Source organism: Anoplophora glabripennis, unplaced genomic scaffold (assembly GCF_000390285.2).
Source record: "Anoplophora glabripennis isolate ALB-LARVAE unplaced genomic scaffold, Agla_2.0 scaffold321, whole genome shotgun sequence".
Lineage (NCBI taxonomy): Eukaryota > Metazoa > Arthropoda > Insecta > Coleoptera > Cerambycidae > Anoplophora > Anoplophora glabripennis.
Genome location: NW_019416407.1, coordinates 474,073 through 494,962, shown reverse-complemented (window position 1 = coordinate 494,962; position 20,890 = coordinate 474,073). Strand labels below are relative to the sequence as shown.

The following is a 20,890-nucleotide window of genomic DNA, read 5'->3' as shown; positions in this document are numbered from 1 at the left end:
GACGGCCTGGCTCGACAAAGATCCAAAATGGAATTATTGGGAATATGCCCAACTCAGACAATAAATTATTACGTGCACAGGATATAGAGTGATCAAATTGAAAATAAAGTAGAAAGAAAGCAGTGACAACATAACGGAAATATGTTTTTATGTTATCTGTGAACTTCTGTCCAAAATTTATTATTACCAAAGTTCCCCTCTCAATTTTGCAACTACTAAAGGTTTTGATTGAACTGTAACTGTTGTTGAAATATCTATAAGTGTTACAAAAACATGAGGTACTCTTCATAATTCAAACGACAATATGAAATACAATAATAGAGCGATATAAATAGGTTATGTTTTTTTATTCATCGTTTTGCGACGGAACTTATATCTGCAATTAAATACGCAGATTGGTTGAACTTTTCAAAGCAAGTAGCAGTCCATATTCTAATAGATATCAGCGCTTAACCTCACTTTTCATAATGTTGGTACTACTGAGATTCGCGTAATTTGGCGGCTGCTGTTTCCAAATCCAATCGAAGGGTGTTAATGAAAACAAAAGAAGAAAACGCGAAGTTGGGATTTTAATTAACCGACACCTTCTTTAATTGAATTGTAGGAACGTCGTAACTCCGCTGCCCGCTGATTTAATTAAGACTGTGTTTACTGGAACGGGATTTATTCTAATGACTTGGGGAGTATCTTACGTAAATATTTAAATGTTAACGTACTGACGGTCGCAAATTATGCCCTGGGGGGGAAACGAAGTTATTGTAAGAGATAATTTAGTGCCTTGTATATAACAGAATAAATGGTGAATGGGTTTGTCACATCTGCGGGAACATTTAAATGACAAAAGAGCTTTATTACAGTGGATATTGTTGAGAAGGTGCGGTTTGAAGTCAAATTCTGCGACATTTTCCCCTGCTATTCACCAAAATTTATCCCTGTGACTTATGGAAAAGTGCAAACTATTTAATCATGGTAATTCAGTGACTTATCTTCAAGTAATCATAAGAACAAAACGGAATATAATTCCCACAACTTCAATATGGTTTTGGAGTAACTTTGAAGGTGGTACAGTGACGGTTTCCATCTGAAAACTTAGGTCTTTGCATTGTGAAAGCAAATTAGCAATTTTCATTAAGTTAGTTTCAGTTCCTACTAGATTTCCAACAAGCATTCACGCTTTCATGAGTCTTGTTTATTGAAATGAACGCTAGTAACTTGGTGTATTAATATTACGTTACACTTTGTCGAGAAAATACCGAACTGTCTGAAAGTTTGGGAGTTATTATAGTGACATAGTTGGTCCCTGTGGACTTGCACTATTTAGACGTCGGAACTCCCTTTAGAATTCTTGGTAGACAACTTTAATGGACGTGTTTACCTATCCACAAATAATTTTGTCTCGGATTTACTTACGCAAATTTAGCCAAAGATAAATTGTTTGCAGAACACCAAACCATACACGATAAACAAAAAACAGTAAATGTATTGTATCACTTCTTCATGATTTTGTTTTTAATTCTTGATATAAAGTCCAAAAAATATTGAGAAAATTTGACATGCACTGTAAGAGCTCTTCTGAGTACACCTGTCTGGCGATTTGTATTTCTTTGTAACGCTATTTTAGTTACTTGTGTTTTTCAAAATTCAATATTCGTTTACACTTCAACAAACTGGTTTTATTATATCACTTTCATTTCATTCCCCGTTTCATTTTTCTCAGGAAGAAGCAAGTCACGCATAAAGCTGTATTTATAGGATGTTAACCTGGATATATTTCTTTTATAGTCCTCCATATTCAAGGCACATATATTTTAAAATGTATTCCAGGCATTCGGGATGTTTGGAAAATATATAATGTTCTCCTTCGTTCTCTTACTTATGCAAATTTTATAACAGTGGATCTTGTATTCGTTCTAAAATAAAGATGAGGAACATCAAATTCTGCACTAGAAGTTGATAATGATAACGACTTGGCAAAGAAATCTGTGGCTCTGCGGTCTGGCAACTTGGAGGTAATGAGTTTGGAATAAGTTATTTTTGATCCTCTAATAACGATATTATAGCCATTCAGTTTTTTACAGGTTTGCCTTTGAAGCCAAATATACAAAATTTAGTGGCAAGGCAACGAATGTTAAATTATTGTTAATATTTTCCTCGTAAATGCTCTCTAAACATTACTTTTATAATCCTGAAATTAAACTAAACTTCTTGTCAAGGAATTCCTAATTAGATCATAAAAAATAAATCGCAGAGCTTTAGGAAAATTGAATTACTCAACTGTGACCAAATATTTTACCGACACAAAGCAGCAAGAGATTAAGCAACCCTTCATAAATTTTAAAGTTCAACGCCACAGCTTTAAGCCTCTTGGTGTTTCTGCTGTTCCAAATGACTGTGACTTTAATGAGATCATGCAGGCATGAAATTAGGAAGATTTACGAATTAACGTGTTTTAAAAATATGAAGTCTTTGTGATATTTTGTAAATTTTAGGGTTATTATAACCCGGCAACTCAGTCCGCAAGTAACAACGTTTAAATAATATTGTGATGCAAACGTGTAACAATGACAACATTCACTCCTCAAGAATACTGTGACATAATACTGCACCTACGAACGTTTCCCGATAGGGATAATAAACCGCCCTAAATTTTCTATGTGATGATCACTTGTTTTGAAACACTTTTTAGAAGCAATAATATGTGGGGTGTTTGACCGATACTATTTCATTTAATTTAGATAAAAGTGACATTTATCTCTCCAGCATGATTATTTTGGGAAGCAGAGGTAGTATTTCTTTTCTGACTTCATAAATTACTTATTTCCAATGCAACACAGACAGTATGTAGATTTATATACCAACATCTAAGCGGCTACTTAAATATTTACGAGTATACTAGTCGGATGTATATAATATCTGACAGTTTGTGCAAACTATATTTAAAGCGTGATATCTTAATTGCTTAATCTTATTCTATTTTACAAATGAGGAAAACATTATTTCAGATAATTTGTGAAGTTACAATATTTTCACGTAGTGAAGGTTTGGCAAAAACGGAAGACTTCATCTTAATATGCCCTAGCAATATTTCAAAGAAAAAATTGTGATATCACACACCATTCTCGCACTTTATGCTGACCCATATATCAATCGTCCCTCCTGCTTATTAGACGGATGGAACCTGAAACTTGTGTCATGCCCTTTTATATACCCATCTCTGGGAAAGGGTCTCTTAAGTGCTGTAGATATGAGTGCATCTTATGATTGATATTTTTTGGATATAAATTTAAAAAAATATGTAAAATAGTTCGATCCGATCTTTGGATTATAACCGGTATAACTTTCTTTTATGAAAATATAAAGATTATGTCAGAAGTTTTATACGAAGTATTGTTGATATGCTGTACCAAATTGAAGTGTTGTATTCTGTTACAAATCTATAAAAAAGTTCCTATAAATGCCTTTTTTTTTCGACATACAGGGTACTGAAATTAATTATTGACAAATTCAGCATATTTTTGTCCGTAATTAATTAAGTCATTAGTTCACGTTTCATCAATCCATGTTAATCATCTTCAGAGATATTTAAATCAATACTTTTTTATTGATTTGTGAAGAAGAATGCACCACTAACGTTTGGCAAAGTATATCATTAACACCTTGTCTATTTTGTACGTACATAAGTCCAAATAGTGACGGTAAACTGGATTAGTACAAAGGCATAGGTATTATTTAAAATTAATAGATAGAATTTAAAATCAATACACTTTCGAATAATATGGTCCAAACTAGTAAGGCTCACGAGAAATAATAGACAATCGATTTTATATTTGGTAATAAAAAGTAATGAAAGGGATCCATTACTGATTCTAAATATAGAAAGCCATTTTATTGTGCAAAATAACCTATAAATATAAAAAAGCAATTTTTAGAAACTTGGGAACGGTATTTAGTGGCTATAAAACCGCAGGGATAAAGTAAAATTACTACAGCACTGTGTCTCTATCAATTTTTTAATAGCAATTTGTATAAATAACGAAGCGCAATAATCGTTTAGGTGTAGGTTGGGCTGTCTAATAAAATTGGTAAACCAATGTTGGAACAGAGAAATTCTATATAAAATGAATTGAAGTTGCTACTTCTAGATGTAAGCTGTTTTTTAAAGGGAACATCCTGTACTTTTTGGTAATTTTAAAAATACAAGAAACAAAAAACCACCATTTTCGGTGGGAAACCTCATACGATTCGAATTTTTCAAAATATTACTAAATTAGGGGAATGACGATGTTTTCAGTGGAAGCTTGAGAATTAGGAACTTTCATTACGTTAATATTGGCAATTCTGTCATGTTTTCTTGTGTTGCTAAGTTGGCAGCAGTGTTGCTAATTTTTTTTGCAAGTGTTGTCTAAAATGCGAAATATTTAATAATAATTAATTGAGCAGTCATTGTATAAAATGCTATATTATTTAAATAAATTTACACATATAATTTTTATGAAACAATTAAGAACTGTCAAAAAAGGTGTTAATTTAGAATCAAATAGTACGATATTTACAGTTCCAACGATGAGAAAATATAAAAATCTCTCAAATACGATTGGCGATTTTGTCACAACTATAGTTTCAAAATAATACAATTTGTGAAAAATTACTCAGTCTGGCAATTCTGGTTGTTAGTGTCAACAAGGGCCAATAGTAGTAGCTTAAGTGCAAATCTGCAGGGCACTATTCAACTAAAAAAATATATGGAACGACCTTATTATATCAATAATTAATTAGTCTCATATTACACACTTTGTCTTTCATGTAAACATTTCTTTATTATGCTAATTGCTTTAATGCGACATAAATTATGTTTACATTGGTGTCTACCGTCCTGCTCAAGGACATTAATTATTAATTTGGCACTAATTAATTTATGAAACGCATTATGGAATTAATTTCACAAGCGGCTTCGAGAAAATAAGTGCAATGAGTCGTTTGTGGACAATCTCGACTGAAATTTGTCTGCTGTGTTCCGAATGTGAAAGCCTAATTTCATCTACGTGATATAGTCTCTCTGAAGTCAGTTGACATGTAAAAAAACGCCTAGCAATAAAATTTAATGAGTTTCATAGGCGTCCTTAAAAAAGTGTTCTGCTAAAGATAAAAAATAATAATAATTTGTATATAATGTGTAGAAAATTTCTATTATATGTTCATTTGGCCAACAACTTATTTTAATTATTTATGTCCTCTAACAATTTTATTATATTGATGGTAAATTTCGTTTTGTTCCGTTTCAAGGCCTTCAAAATGCCATGTTGTAATAATATTAGTAAACAAAATATCTCTCTTGTTTCTACCTTACGCAATCATAATATGAATACATTCCCCATTGCTGCACTGCACTGCTAGGTAATTTGTAAACCACTTGTCAACAGCTGAGATTTATTGGCCAGTCGCCCAGTTCGGCTGTCTGTGTACGCCGTATACAAAGAATATTTACAATCTGTTAGAAAAGGTACAGGTCATAGCCAACTTACATTTAATACCCACGCAAGAAGCAACTCCTCCTGAAAAGGTTGACTTGAAACTAGGTCACATGAAGCATATTGTTTGAACTTAAATTCGTTGTGACAGTACAAAGCATCGTGGAGAAAATAAGTTACTATTATCGAAAACTATAAAGCCACAGATACTTATTCATGCGGAAACAAGTAAACAATAAGTTTCCTCATATCCTATCCACAGTTTCAACTGCCTTAATCAAAACTACGAGTGACAGGAACCAATATTTTATATATTTATTTGTTTATCTCGACACAGAAAGTTTATTCGTCACATCTCCTGAAACCATTATTATAATTCGTGTCAAGTAAAAGTAGTTTGCAGTGGAATAATGTGTCGCGTATTTTATTTCATACGCCAACTAAGTTTTATTTCCATTTTTCCTACGACTTGTCAAAAGTTCTGAAGAATAATAATTGTAGTCAAGCTTTTTTATATCTACGATTTATATGCTTGGCTTAAGAGCATTTTGTTACGTTAAAGGCTCCAGCTAAATTCCATTTGATGAATTGTATTGCATACGGCACGTTTTTTATCTGGGCTTTTGAGGGAGGAGTGACGTCTTGGATTGTAATCAATCATAACCGCAAGGATATGGAGATAATTTGATGTCGTCGGGAACTAGGTACCTCAGCAAGAAATTAGATGTTTTTTTAAAGGGTAAATGGAGGTATTTTATTTGTAATGGGTCTGTCGCATTTAGAATAGCACCCTTCATAGAATACGTGCAAATATTTCAGTTTTTTCATGGTGTAATGCCCACTTGAGGAATAATTTGTAACGAGATCCTAAAGGAAGATAAATCCATAATTAAAAATATAATTTTTCGATGAAAAGGTTACTATGAAGATTTTCACAATTCATATAGTTATTATGACAAAATATTTGTAGATCATCGGTCTTCTGCAATGTCATTAATAAAGATAACAGATATAAGACGTCTAAATATAGACCATTGAGGAATACCCAAAGTTTACGACTTTCTTTTTAACAAGTTTGTTTAATTGAGCTTATCGAAAGTTTATAGTATATAACATCGACTTGACTTCCAGATTTGTTTTGAAAATTTTAAATTTAAGTCGGTTCGTAGACAAACCATTGATTACAAAAACGTTTTTAGCGAAGTATTCTGCTCTACACAATTACTCTCATTGCTCTGTTCAGTGCGATTATAGAGCAAAGGATTTTGCTGTGAAATATATACCTCAGCGGCAGGGATCTAATAAGGTTCCTGGTCCCTAATAGGGATCCTGCTTGCCAAAATCATTACTAGCACAGCGTATTTCTCCAGAGAGCTCCTTACGTATATCACGGAACCGACCGAAATGGTGATTATTAGGAGTTTAATTCTATATCTTCCAGATAACATGGATCTCCTCTTTGGTATTTAGAGGAAATAAACCGTAGTTGGAAGTCTGTGACATACGAAGTGTCTCATAAGGCTATCCCTTATTATTTTTCTTTATTTATTGGATATTTTGTGACCTGTTCGTCTGGTAAACGTACGGATACAGATTTTCTTTTACGGTTTACTGTGATGTGGAATGAATATTTGCACGAAATGAAGGCACAATCCACTGTAGATACTCATAAATATTTTCTTAATTATAATATACTAAGATCTACGCCGTAAATCCACGTTTAAATTTCACGTAAATTTCAGCGATGTTTTCTATAACGAATTATGCAATTTATAGCTGTGCTGTTAATTTGCGCGGATAACTGAACGATGAAAAATGGAGTCAAGAAAAGAGATAGTAACAAAGAACTCTCTGGAATATTGGAAAAGAAGGGCAAACAAAACAATTGTTTTGTAGTCGTGAAATAATGCCGGTTCGAAATTGGTTCCGTTTATCAGGATATTTTCGCAGACAGGGAAATGGTTATTATTTCCAAGTGTTTTTATATCATTGGAGCTAAATTGATTGTCATATTGAACTGTTATGTGGTCGCGGATAAGGATATTTTATTAACCTTTACACTTTACCGTAATAACATGAGTTTCACAAACAGTTTTTTACAGTAAAAACTAGTTTTATAGATCATTTAAGGTTGATTTGTTTGCGCTGTTATGAACCACACAAATAGGCCAGGAAATACAGAGTTGGACGCGAAAACCACTCGATCAATCGTTGCAAAATTTTTAGGGTAGAACTGACATATGTTTTACTATTTGTACAAAGTTTCATTAATATTTATAAATATTTACTTATTTTAAAAATTGCTCCAAATATACATACGATTTTTTACCATTTTTCGCCCATTGTTAATGCAAAATTCAACTTTTTTGATTCTCAGTTAAGGAAAGTCGTCAAATAAACTAAAAATAAAGAATGCCTTTTTTTATTTAGGGCTTACTCTCAATGTTACAGGGAAAAATCTGTCGAAAAAGGGATCATTTTTCGTTCTTTTTGTGTGTTTGTTGTTCCCCTGAATTTAGCAATGTTTTTTTGGAATAGGCAAACTCGGATTCTTATTCTACATAATATTTGTTTTTTTTTTGTACAACAAAATAGATGACATCAAATACAAACGCCTCGGATGCTCTATCGCCTGGACTACAAAGCAATTTTACAGATTTGACACGACGACGCCTATAAGATAAATAAAATATCCTGAATTCTTTCAGGATGATATATTTATGGAAAACCCAGAAATAAGAATTTTTATTGCGATTCCTCTCTTTTATCTTTTATTTAACGCCTTCAATCGAAACGAATGTTTAAGCTCTCCAAATTTCAGGACGTTTCTATTTAAAATAATCGTTTATATTTAAAATTATCGAGTTTAAGAGCACGTATCCGCGTTGTATATACAATTCGGCGAGCAATAATTTTTGTTTTTGTATCATTTATCAACCGTATTTTTCTTGCACCTGGTCAATAAAAGTAAACCGACAATAAAACTAACAAACGTTCTAATTTTATCTGTTTGTGTTTCGTTAATCGCCGTTAATTGTTTGGTTTCGAAGCAATTTAAAGTCGCTTTCTACGAAACGAAGGAAATAAATGAAAAGTAAACAATAGGAGGACCCTCATGATTGTTTACGGCTTGCTGCATTTGGACCTAAAACAACAAATGAAAGCAATTACTAGTTCGAATGGGCGGTGCACTTTTCGAATTTCTTCTTTTATTGCCGTTAATTCAAAAACTGTATAGGGTGGAACATAAACGCGGTAAACTTTCTGGATTGCTTCCTCCGGAACAAACAAATAAAAGAGAATGATAACTATTCCCTAAAATCATTGCTTAGGGCTCCACAGTCCAAAAATTACACCAGAAACACATTTTCTACTTTATTGTAAAGAATTATTTATTACAATATAAATCTAGGTCCAGTACGTAGATTTTATTAATGTCCTAATCCATCAATAATTTAATTAATTAGTTTGGTAATTTGCATTAAGTGAAACTACATTGTGGAAATATTCCTTCTGAATTCGAATAAAGCGCGCGTTTATGGTTTGAGTGCGACTATGAACGATAACGGCCGATGGAGCGGGAGGCTAGCCGAGTCGACAGGAAGGAGCGGGGGAGGAGGTGAAAGGTTCGTCCGAGGCAGTTATAGATTCTGAGAATGCAAACAATACTTATATTCAAAAAAGCAGGAAGATTATGGTAAATTCAAAGAAAAACGAAAAGTGAGGAAACAATAATCGTGTTTTTAAGTTTCTAGAAGTTTTAAGAAACATAAATTAAAGAAAGCTATAAAATCAATTACTACATTATTCTGTGGCACAATAAAACAGCTGATAAAGAATAAGAAAAATATCAATATCATAATAATAATTTTACAAAACAAGTATCTATTGTTTCCGCCCAAGTCAAATTTAAATAAACACCAAACCATCGTAAACATGTAAAAATTAATATTTATAACCCATGTAATGTAACGCTATGGTTGTTTGGATCTTTATAGCCGACACAAGTTTTCTCAAAAAAAGGAGTCCAAAACTGCGTAAAAATTATGTTCATTCCTCTACAAATTGAAATTTATGGCAAAGATATTTGTACAGGGGAACGAAAACAAGGCTATTTGAAACAAAACAATGCTGAAACAAAGCTTTAAATTCCCGATAATCTCATAGGCGTCTGGGATTTCCATCTCGAATATAATTTCTCCGAGTTTCTTTGTTGCTGAGCAAAATTCTGCAGAAGGCGACGTAAACGACAAAGTGGCATAGGCTAATTACGCTGGGGAAGAGATGAATGGCACGACTTTGACTGTTGAAGTCAATTATGTCAGCGGAGAATAATGAAGCCGCTGGAAAGTCCATTTTTTTGGTAATGGGTCGAGAAAGACAGCCAATTTGTGGGAGTTATATTGTTAAGCACCTCAGTTTTTTTTTCATTGAAAAGAATTCTGGTGATTCTTTCATTCTTATAACAATTTATTTGCTGAAAGCGGCTTCAAATTTCACACTGTAATGAATAATTTGCGAGACTTAAAACAGCACGTTTGCCTTGATTTTCTAATAAAACAGAACATAAAACAAAATTACTCTGCATGTTTTCATACATATTCTCTTTGACAACAGTCCTCATTCTTCTGTATATACAGGGTCGGAAAGTCCCCATGGTTCATCGGCCGATGAAGGCGCCTAATAGTCACCGCCCATTCCGCCCTTTCACAAATAAGAAGTGGAAGGTTAGAGGAAGACGCCTTCATTATAGCCATCTTTTTCTATCGCACGGATTTCTATGACTTTCTTTATCGCTCTCACCTAACGGCCGATGAACCATGGGGACTTTCCGACCCTGTAGATGTTCTGCTCGGATAAGAATAGTATTTGGTAGAATAACATATATTGCACTCCAGGAAATTGAATCGTTTGCTGACTGGCCTCATTATTTTAATTATCGTTAACGAGGTGGGAAATAGAAAGTTACCAGTTGAAGAGATGGCGTCATTTAGAAAACTAATCGATAAATGGCGGTGATAATGTTTAAAAGCATGTTGACCTAAATATTTACCTTGAATTGCTGGACAAGCGGGATGAGAAGATGAGGCAGTGCAAGTGGCAATGCAATGCAGTGGAAGATTGACATTTGGGAAATAGCTGTGAAAAGTTACATCCACATTTTTCATAATCAAATATAGTGAAATTAATATTTTTATAGAATCGGAAATTTTTAGCAGCGGTTTGTGAAAGGACCTTATTCTTTGTGAATTAAATAAATAACGTTGGAGACACAACTACAAAGTTGAAAAGTCGGTATCTCTTTCATGGTCCGAATGTGATCGGCCGAATCGAATGAATTTTAAACAGAATTCTATAAAAGCGCGTTTTACTGAAAGCATGCTATTTGCTCATTAAATATCCAAATGTTTGATATCACGGTCCCTTTGATCTGAATATTGCAGAAGGCAATAATTTCTTTAAATGTAAATATACCCAGTGTGCGATTTGTTTATAATGAATTTAAATGTTAACATATTTTCACATTAGTTAAAATTTAATGTTTTTTTTACTTTTGCCACTACAAAAATACAATTTTTTAACGTACTATTAACGATACTGCATCCAATGCGTAAAACACATTATTTCAGAAACATTTTATTAAATTATAAATTAATTTCTATATACAGTATTTTTCAAATTAATACTAGATTAGCAAATAGAGATAGTACAATTTAATTAAGCCACCAGTTTTTTTCTTAAAAAAGTGCCTAGTACAACTTTCCAGATTTGGAATACAGTAGACCATAAACTTTTACAAGACTTGCAGTGAGATATCGTTTTTATAATAATTTAATTACTTATTAATTTAAAAAACATTGAACTGTGATTGCACTCAATGAAATATTGCAAGATTCAATGTTTTCAGCAGCTAAAAAATAAATCTGCATTATTCCCTGAATTAAACAGAATTGTATTGTTTTTTAAAATCCGCTTTATATTCGCATAGAAAATAAAATTTAAAAGAATACAGCGGTTTTGCTAAATAAATAACCAGCGGGAATAGAATGGAAGCGGAAAAATTATTTAAAATTAATATGACGTTTATGTTTTATAAATTCAGCAGGATATAAACCGTTTTACTCCTTTATATTCGCATTTGTCAAACCAAGCCTCATTTACATGCAAATTATGTATGGAATTTCTCTGAATTAGTTTCGAAGGAATTTTTCAATTTTCAATTCCTTTTCACACACTCATTCGAAATCATCCTTTATTTGTCTTATTTTGTGGACAGGAAAACATCACTAGGTCAAATAAATTTATATCCCTTGAGACCCTAAAAGGACTGGACTGCCCTTTACAGTCTGCATCTTGAGTCCCGTGAAGAATATGAAGCTGGAGTAAATAATATAAAAAAATCTGGAAAGAACCTCCATTATCTCTGTTTGAAAATTTCATTTTGTCCCTAATTTGTTTTCCGTTTTAAATTCACTCAAACTAATACGTAACTAAGTGGTTTTCCACAAACAAACATGGAGCTGTTTATAAATTTCACAATTTATAGCTTCCAGGCGTCTCCTGGATCTGAAATTGAATATACCCACCCTTAGCAATTTAGAGAAAAGCATTAAATACATTTGAAAATGTAGTAATAATCAGACATATTCAAATATTATACATATATTTCTTTTTTAGATTTTAAATAGAGCTAATGGTTTGTGCCATTGTTTTATAATATCGATATTATATTATAGTTAATTTAAATTAGTTTAATACGTTTAATATATAGGTTGCACAGACTCTTGAATATTTTACTTCAATATATGGTTACTTATATCCATTATTTAGAGCCATTGATTAATGTTTTAATATGTAAAGGAATTGGACTCTAACAAAAGACTTAAAAGAGATGAATAGAATATTTGATTGCCTTTGCTCATGAGTCAAACGTTATTTATTAAACCCTTTTATCTTTTTCCTGACACTTGGCAAAGAGAGGAAGTAATTTCAGAACAAAATTGTGATAAAACAGAAAGGTTAACCTATTATAGATTGTTGGTAACATCAGATTATATTAAAGAAGTATTTCACAAGGATCTAATCCCAGACCGCTTTTAATTCCATTATTCATAAATGATGTATTCATAAATGTAGCACCTAGTGTTTTTCCAAAGTTCAAAGGACTAGAAGTCAATTTTGAATCCTTGATGTAGTAGTTTGAAGACGCCGATTAATTTTAAATATGTTCTAATTGAAGTATTCATTTCAAATTTGATGCACGTGTAAGGAGACTGATGAATTACATTTAGGTAACATACGGATGTCTGTAATCCCGACTATATTGGCTCTTAAGTTCGTAACTTTAAATTTGGATCGGACGCTCACGTTCTGGCCAGGCGCTTGTTCCCTGGTTATATAACTGCAAATGGCCAAAGTCGACGTTCGTACGATGTCGGCTCTCGGCAATCTGGAGCTACCCTCTGTTTCAACTTTGTGTCACTCCTTAAAATGCTGCATTATGTAAGCGATCTAAAAGGATTTAAATATTTATCTGCTATAGTTTTACTTAGTCCCAGGGCAATACCATAGCAAATATTGTCTTTATTTATATTATATTAAAATTCATGGTATACTTCGTCCAATTCAACAACAAATTCAAATACTTCTATTTATTTAAGGTCTATACATTTACCAAAATCTTACATTTAACTCGGAGACTTTACTAACGAGGAAATTATGCAAATGATTGTTAGGCACGAAAGCCTTAATTCTATTTAGAATAGCAACCTTGCTTGTCTCCGACGATTCGTCCCTTTCCTTATCTTTCTGCGTGAAAGAAATGTTTTTATTGAAAAGGGATAGAAATTTCAATTTACCCGGTAAATTACTTTTGCGGGAAACAGTAAATGTTCCAGGAATATATTACAACCTCCATCCGGTTTAAACACGGGTTTGTTTCAACAAAAAAAGTTTTGTTACACACAACTCAAACTGATGCTAATGCTTGATCTAGACTGTTCTGGTTTGAACTGATATAGCTGTTTCATGTTTCCAGTTTGTAAATATGTTCGTGAGTATTTCAGTCCAAATATTTTATTTGATACAGATATTAGATTTTATGACTCTGACAGACGTAAAAAATTTCAGCTTACGATTCGACGAAGACGCTATCATTCCCTTTTAATATTATTTTGAAGAAATTCGATGATAATTAAAACTTCAAATTCAGATCTATCGGTTAGATATGTCACAAGCTTCATCAGTGAAGGACATAACCCAACAGAAATCAATTTAGATATAACATCGCATTATGTACAAACTTAATTAGTGATCGTCCATACACAAAGCCATGTTGTTCAGACTAAATAATGTGTTTTAGTTGAAATTATAAAACGTGATTTAAAGGAGTTTCAAAAATTTAACGATTTATTTTCTGTTATCTCTTTTTATGGGTATAAACAACTTTCTTTTATGTGTACGCAATATTAAGTTAAGTATACAGGGTGTTAATTCAAATATTTAAAAAGGTGAAAAAGGAACAAAAACTGAGTTAACTGATATCACAAACTTGTATCGGAAGTTTAAGGTCATAGAGAAAAAAGCTAATTAAAAATGTGTTTAAAACTGTTTTGGAACTGCTCAAATACATGTATTTTATCGCGGCAAGTACTTACAAAAAATTCTGTTACACTTTTTACGAGTTTTTAGGTTTCTTATGAAGCCGGACTGTACTGGAAAGTCAGTTTGTAATACATTGTTGTAATGATTGCTGTGCTATTTTTCGATAGTACACTTAATAGCCGTGTTTCCAAGTTTTCTTTTGAAAATGGCGCGTTCATTTAGCAATTGCGAATATTACGATATGCTCATAATTTATGGCGAAGCAAACGGAAATGCCCACAGAGCTTGTCAAGTGTACGTGGTAATTTTGCAATACGTTCGAGCGAATTGGATACGTCGCGCTGAAGTAAATGAAAATCAGAAGTTCTCAAAAGGTGGTCCCTTGCAATGTTGAGGTAAGTCCATGTATTTACCTCATTTTGACATAACGGACATGTGGCGAAAATATTTGACATAAGTTCATTAACACCCTGTAACATGAAGAGGTTGTAAGAGGATTAAATACGTCATTAGAAGAGAAGAGTATAAACGAGACTGTATTGGTATTTGTGGAAGGGAGCCTATTCTTCTTAAATAAAGCTTTGAGATTTTAAACCTTATTATCGGTACCAATACAGAGTTATATTTATAAAACATTGACTACAGAAGCAATAAACGTCAACTGACTGATTATGTTGGGACTTCACGAACTTTTATTTCCCCCTAGTTGTTCTTAAAATCGATGAACAGAACCTCCACCCGCATTTTTTGCAGGACAATGACAAATGTAGCCGTTCTATTAAAGAAGCGGTGACAAATAGATGGTGTTATAGCATCGCTGTCATACGACTCGACTCCCATTTTTCTTGCACTACGAAGCAGGAGTTATTGTTTTCTGGTTATATAATACAAACATTTAAAATTGGCGCTTCAAATTTATTCCATTTTCGAATGCTTGGAATTTAGGTTCGTATGTTTTGGACGTAACATTTTGTTATGATTAAACTGGGTTGAACTACATATTCGGCAATTTGGAATTAGTGACTTCCTTCTTAAATTATGCTTTACTTGAAAAGAATGTGAAATTATTAGACGTTTGCTCGTTTCACTTGTTTGCTTGGGTGCATATCCACTGTGTAGGCATGGAATCGAGCTTAGACTTCTTGAGATTAGCATTTAAATTAGTTTCCTAACTTGAAGCTCTTGAGGTAATTTTAACTTTTTAGTAATTGAAGCTGTTTCATAAAATAAAGCACCGGTCCTTTAAAAGTTTCTAAGCGTAATGAGCAAATACTTACTACAACAGTTTCATTTTTCTCTTTTAATTGTGATTTAATGAAATTGCATGTAGGTCCTTACACCTACTAGAGTAATAAGTTACAGACATTAAAAAATTCATATTTTTTTAAAACGTTATTCATAAATACAACTGGATATAATTTAATATTGCTCGTTTTAACTAAATCTATCGCAATAAAATCACGACCCAGATAATTCCAGCAAATTATGTATTTCTGGCAAAGCCATATTGATCGTGTTCGCTAAATTGACTGCGAACTTCCTTTGCAAGTTTAGAGCTTAGTTTGTTGTTGTTTAAGCGTGGTTTGACCTGGCGCTCACAGGATCGAATAATCTCATAGTTTAATATCGTTTCGAATAAAATTGAAATCAGCAAGGTGCATTTCCATGTTATTTATGTTATAATGTCTTAGGACATATCCCCTAAAAAATAAAACCAACCTGTATATCCAACCTTTTTGTAATAGAAAGTCACAAAAATTATGAATTCAAAAGAATGACCTACGTCGACATGAGTTAGTTCTAGCCCATCACGAAATTCAATTGATTACAAGTAGAATGTTTCTAGTAGCCCAGGAAACGAAAAAAAATTGTAAAAAAATTCGTTTCATATTGAAACTGGGTTTAATCGTTAGTTTAGGAAAAAAAAATGATATTTCCAAAAAGTATCGGTTTAAAATAGTAACAAGATCATTGTTTAAACAATGATTATAATGTAAAAATTACCAAAAATTGAGTTTTTTAGATGTATTGAAAAGCGCTCTCCAACAGGAGTTTTTGCTTTTGTTTGTACTTATAGGTTTTCAAAAAACACTTCATTTGAGACCTGCTAAATTAAAATCCATTAAAAATTTGTTTGAATAATTGCAAAAAACTAACGAAATTTGAATTTGCTGTAAATAGAAGACTAGAGCATAAATTGTTTCTAAACTGCTGTAAAAGTTGTATTTTGTTACCCTTAAGAAATCCTGAAAAAAAACCTTGGTAAACAAATATTTATTTATTAGAAATAGCGTTTTTTCAATTACAAAAACGCGGTTGTTAGCGTTATAATAAAGGGCCTTATGAGGGCTCATTTGTTTCGTCTTGACTTATATTTTCAAGTGGTGAATCAAGAGAACAATCGCAGAAGGTACAGTTATTCATTAATAACAAAATATGTAACAATATTATAGCCAGAAAGTAATGAAATAACGATACTATTTATTTTAAATATTAGCTTTAAATAAAACATTTACAATCAGTTTACATCACGTTTTTGTAATTATTTGTACTAGGGCATATTTAATTAGGATTAATATTATATTTTACCAATTTATTCGAATTGTTTAAATTATTATCAGCGCATTTAACAATGGTAATTACTGTACAAGTAATTTGGCACGTCTGTAAAAATTTAAGATAAAAGTTATTTTCTAAATCATACCTGTCCTGCTGCTACTTTTGTTCAAGTCTTCCGACAATGAAGGTGTATTCACTACTCCTGTTTGTCGGTTTTCTAATTTTTAAGGAGGGTCATAGCTGTAAGTACTTTTGATAATACTATAAAACTTTTTGTAAACTATGTTTGTTCATCTTATTAGAAAAGTAAACCGGTCTATCTCAAAAAGATTTTGAAAAAATATCACTAAAATAAGATATTAATATGTTAAATTTTACGTCTTACGTCTGATCCATATGTTATTTCTTGGATTTCCACCGATGAATGTTCTTAGCGTATTCATAGCTTAGAATAAGAAATTTATTTACATTTTTGTTACATTAGAAGTTTATTTATACATGAATATGATATAATTTATGTTTACTAAGTGACGGTATTAGCAACTCAGTACACTATTTTTAGTTTGGTTGGAATTAATATTAATATACATACATACAAAAACTTGGAGAGGATCCAATCCGATTGGCAGAAATATTTTTTGTTAGTACAACTGATTTTTAGTACCTTCTGACTTACCACAATAATACGAAGTAACATTTTTGAAACCGCTGCATTCATTAATTCACGAGGACGGATTACAGAGGTCCTCAATAAGTTTCCTCGATTCTGATTATTGAAAATGCTTATTTGTTAATGAATTCCACCTATTACTTAAAAATCCTCTCAACATCCTGTATTTAACAAGAGCTTAAACACAATAGAAAATCTTGGACACTGTAAGTAAAATTTTAGGTCGTTCGTTCAAATACAGCTTTAATTTTTCAATCATCACAAACTTTTTTATATATGGCAGTCCTGTTTCGAGGTAAACTTAATAATTTTCATTTTCTTAAGAGCTTTTTAAAATTTAATACTTTAAGCTTTACGAGTATTCCTGTTGCATATTGCTAGATTATTTAAAAAATATATATACCTAAAATATTAGACAATATCCAGATAATTATTTTTAAAAGTGCAAAAATATTAAATTTATAAATTCACGTTAAATTACATTATCAATGAATGAAGTAAAGAATTAGTTCTATAACACCTCCTCAAATGTTTTTTTGCTTCTTGAAATAATCCGCATGTTTTAATTAATTTCAAACACCTTGTACATCGAATCGCGTTTTCGGATACATGTTTATAGGAATTTTCTATTCATTTTTGATGTAGAAACCACTATTAAAGTTTGACCAAACATTTTCTTAGTTACACTCGAATTTAAACAGTATTCTTTGCACATAATCTGTATTTTTCTTGATATAATTCTCTTGGTTCACCCCTGAAATATTGTGAAAAAGGAGTACCATATACCATAGTTTTAAAAATATTTACTTTGATCCCAGCGCATGCACCAATCTGTTGAATGATAGGGACAGATTGTTACCATCCTGAATAGTGCTTCTCCAGACAAGGTCATCGAAAACAACCGAATGAGATCAAAGTGCCGACAACAGATTGAAACTGCTAGTATACCTTTGACAGTATTGCATTTGCTTGCTGGTAGCTATTATCTGAAGCAATGTTAAAGAAACTTGTAGTAGATTTATTTGTTTGTAACTAACATATTTGTGAAACTGTTTATCAGAGAACAATTCTGACGGAAACGCAGAATAGCAATTGTGTATGCTGTTGAACATACAGCGCAAATAAGGCATTTCATTGTCTCAATTACCGTTAAAATTGACTGAATTCAGTGTGACATCAAACTTTGTTCATCATTAAAATCAAACGTAATTAATTCGTGAAATACTTGACTCACATTTGAGCAATGCGACATAGTAACCCTCCTACATTTCTGTGTGCGTCATTTCAGAGTTGCCTTTATTAAAGGTAACCTAGATATATCAAAGGATAGTTGGCAAACAGTGTTAAAGATTTCCCACACATAATTTATTATGCTGCTCGCATGGATTCATCTCATCGTTTTCACATCGTAAAGGAAGATCACTATTTATATCCCGAGGCAAAGTATAAATTTTGGTTCCCAATGAGATATTAAATATTTGTGCGAAAATTGTAGGGAAGTGTCAACGCCCTCTTTGACCAGACATTGGCAAAAATACTTATTTAACTTAGATTTATTGGCTTTCCTGAAATCTTAATATCATTATCTGAATTTGTCTGTCGCACAACTAATAGTTATATTGATGTACCACAGGGTACACATTTTGGCCCGTTTTTATTCTTAATTTTCATTAATGACTCTGTTTTAAAAATGCGGGTGATTTAGAAATATTAACGAAATGCCAAGAACCACGAATCATAAAATACGCTATTTTATCGGCATTTTAGGTTTTTTCATATGGGTATTCCCGAACAAAGTTTCGACATCTCTTTTTACATTTTTAAATAAATGAAACAGTTGTAACTACACAACCTAGACTTCACTAGGATCTACTTTTTTTCACTTGAAGTTCCGTTGATAATTTCGATGAGCAGCATCTGAATTGAATTACATATATATGCATTAGTCTCTCCATTATTTACACATAAGGAAGCAACATGATACGCCATTACCCTTCTTCCCTCTTCGAATTAAGTATGTATTCAGTATTTCGTCTGAAGCTCATTATAAACGTGCGGATTTCGAATTATAGACCCTTATAGAACCTCTTGAACAACAGCCCACGTCGTCGGTATAATCGCGAAGGAAATTGAAAGTAAATATGTGCACGTTATGTTTTCTAGGTCAGTAAGTTTTGAACAAGTCGGACATGATTAAGCTACCTGGAACGGTGGCGTTTGAATATTTGTTAGAGCCTTCCTTATGATGGCTACTTCAAGTTTATTTAATAGAAAAATAGACTATTAAATTTCCAAACTGACAGGAAGATGATGAAAACTAATAAGTTCAAGATCGGTATATATCTGGTGGTTCGGTTGACGAATAATCTTAGATATTGCGGCAATGTTGATATATGAACAAATGCAGGTATACGTAAGGCACACTCATCTGCAATTTAGTTCCCCTCACATCTCCATAGGTCGACGCCATTACACATTTATGACTAAGACACAGGCAATTTACTACCACCACTCAAATAAAGTCTCAGATACCACATAAAAACAAAGTTCCCCCAGGTATGCTTACGCGAACGCGTTAAGATATCGGCGATTATTCTTTCTTGCTGTTTTCTAAAAGCGTTTGGAAAGTCGGTCGCAAATATTCAAATAAATCTGCCGCCAGTAGTTGAAGAGGAGTGGCTTTGAATTGGTTGTTCTGAAACAACAAGGTGATATCGAAAAAGAGCGTCAAAGTCGCAGGGAGAGATTTAATTAAACAAAAATAAGTCATTTTTAAATAGATTTAAAAACAGAAGATGGCACCTAAGCCTTTGAATCGCTGGGAATGGTATGTTACAGAAAGGGGAACTTTTGGAGGAAGTTGCTGATGTCTTATCAGCAAGTGTCAGGTTATCTCCTACGAGTATTATCGTTATTCGTTTCATATTTTAAATTAGGCATCATATAAAAAGGCTCACAATATTTAATGTGGGAAGTTGAAAGGGACGATATAGTAGAAATTCTATTTTTATAAACATCAAAGTCAATGGGTTTTTATTTCGCTACTCCATGAAACTCTGTACAGAAAGGGTTATATTTTTTAACTCGACACATTTTTTTCTTGTTGCCATCCAACGAAAACTATAAATTGAGTGTCAGCAAAATGAAATGTGCCAGAGACACTTTTCACACTTTCTTTTCTTTACCATAATTACAAACGGTATTCAATAACAGAAATATAAGAAGAACTGAGTTGGTACTTGTATAATACAAAAAGCGGGATGCTTTTTTGGAACAGACACCAAGACGTCGCGTTTAATAACAAAATCCTTCATAGTCAAGGAAAACTTTGGAAGAAACTCTATAACTTTCTCCTATAATAAACAACTTTGCTGTAAGTAAACATGCTAAGTGGATTACATTTTACTATCACATACTCCCGCAAGTATGTATTACTAATTGCTATTGATATATCAGAGAGCACTGTCCCAACTGTCAGAGGTGTTACATGGTGTTCATTAATTGAGTTTAGCAGTCAAGCTGAAGGACACTTTATGTGTACGTCACTATTATCCCACTCCTGATTTGAATTTAATGAAGTAGCGTTAAT

General features: G+C 32.4%; 1 protein-coding gene across 1 annotated transcript in view; it reads right to left on the bottom strand.

The window, feature by feature from the left end:
* Positions 1-20,890, bottom strand: part of LOC108912835 (neuroglobin-like) — a 76,686-nt gene that overhangs the window by 3,291 nt on the left and 52,505 nt on the right. The window lies entirely within an intron of this gene.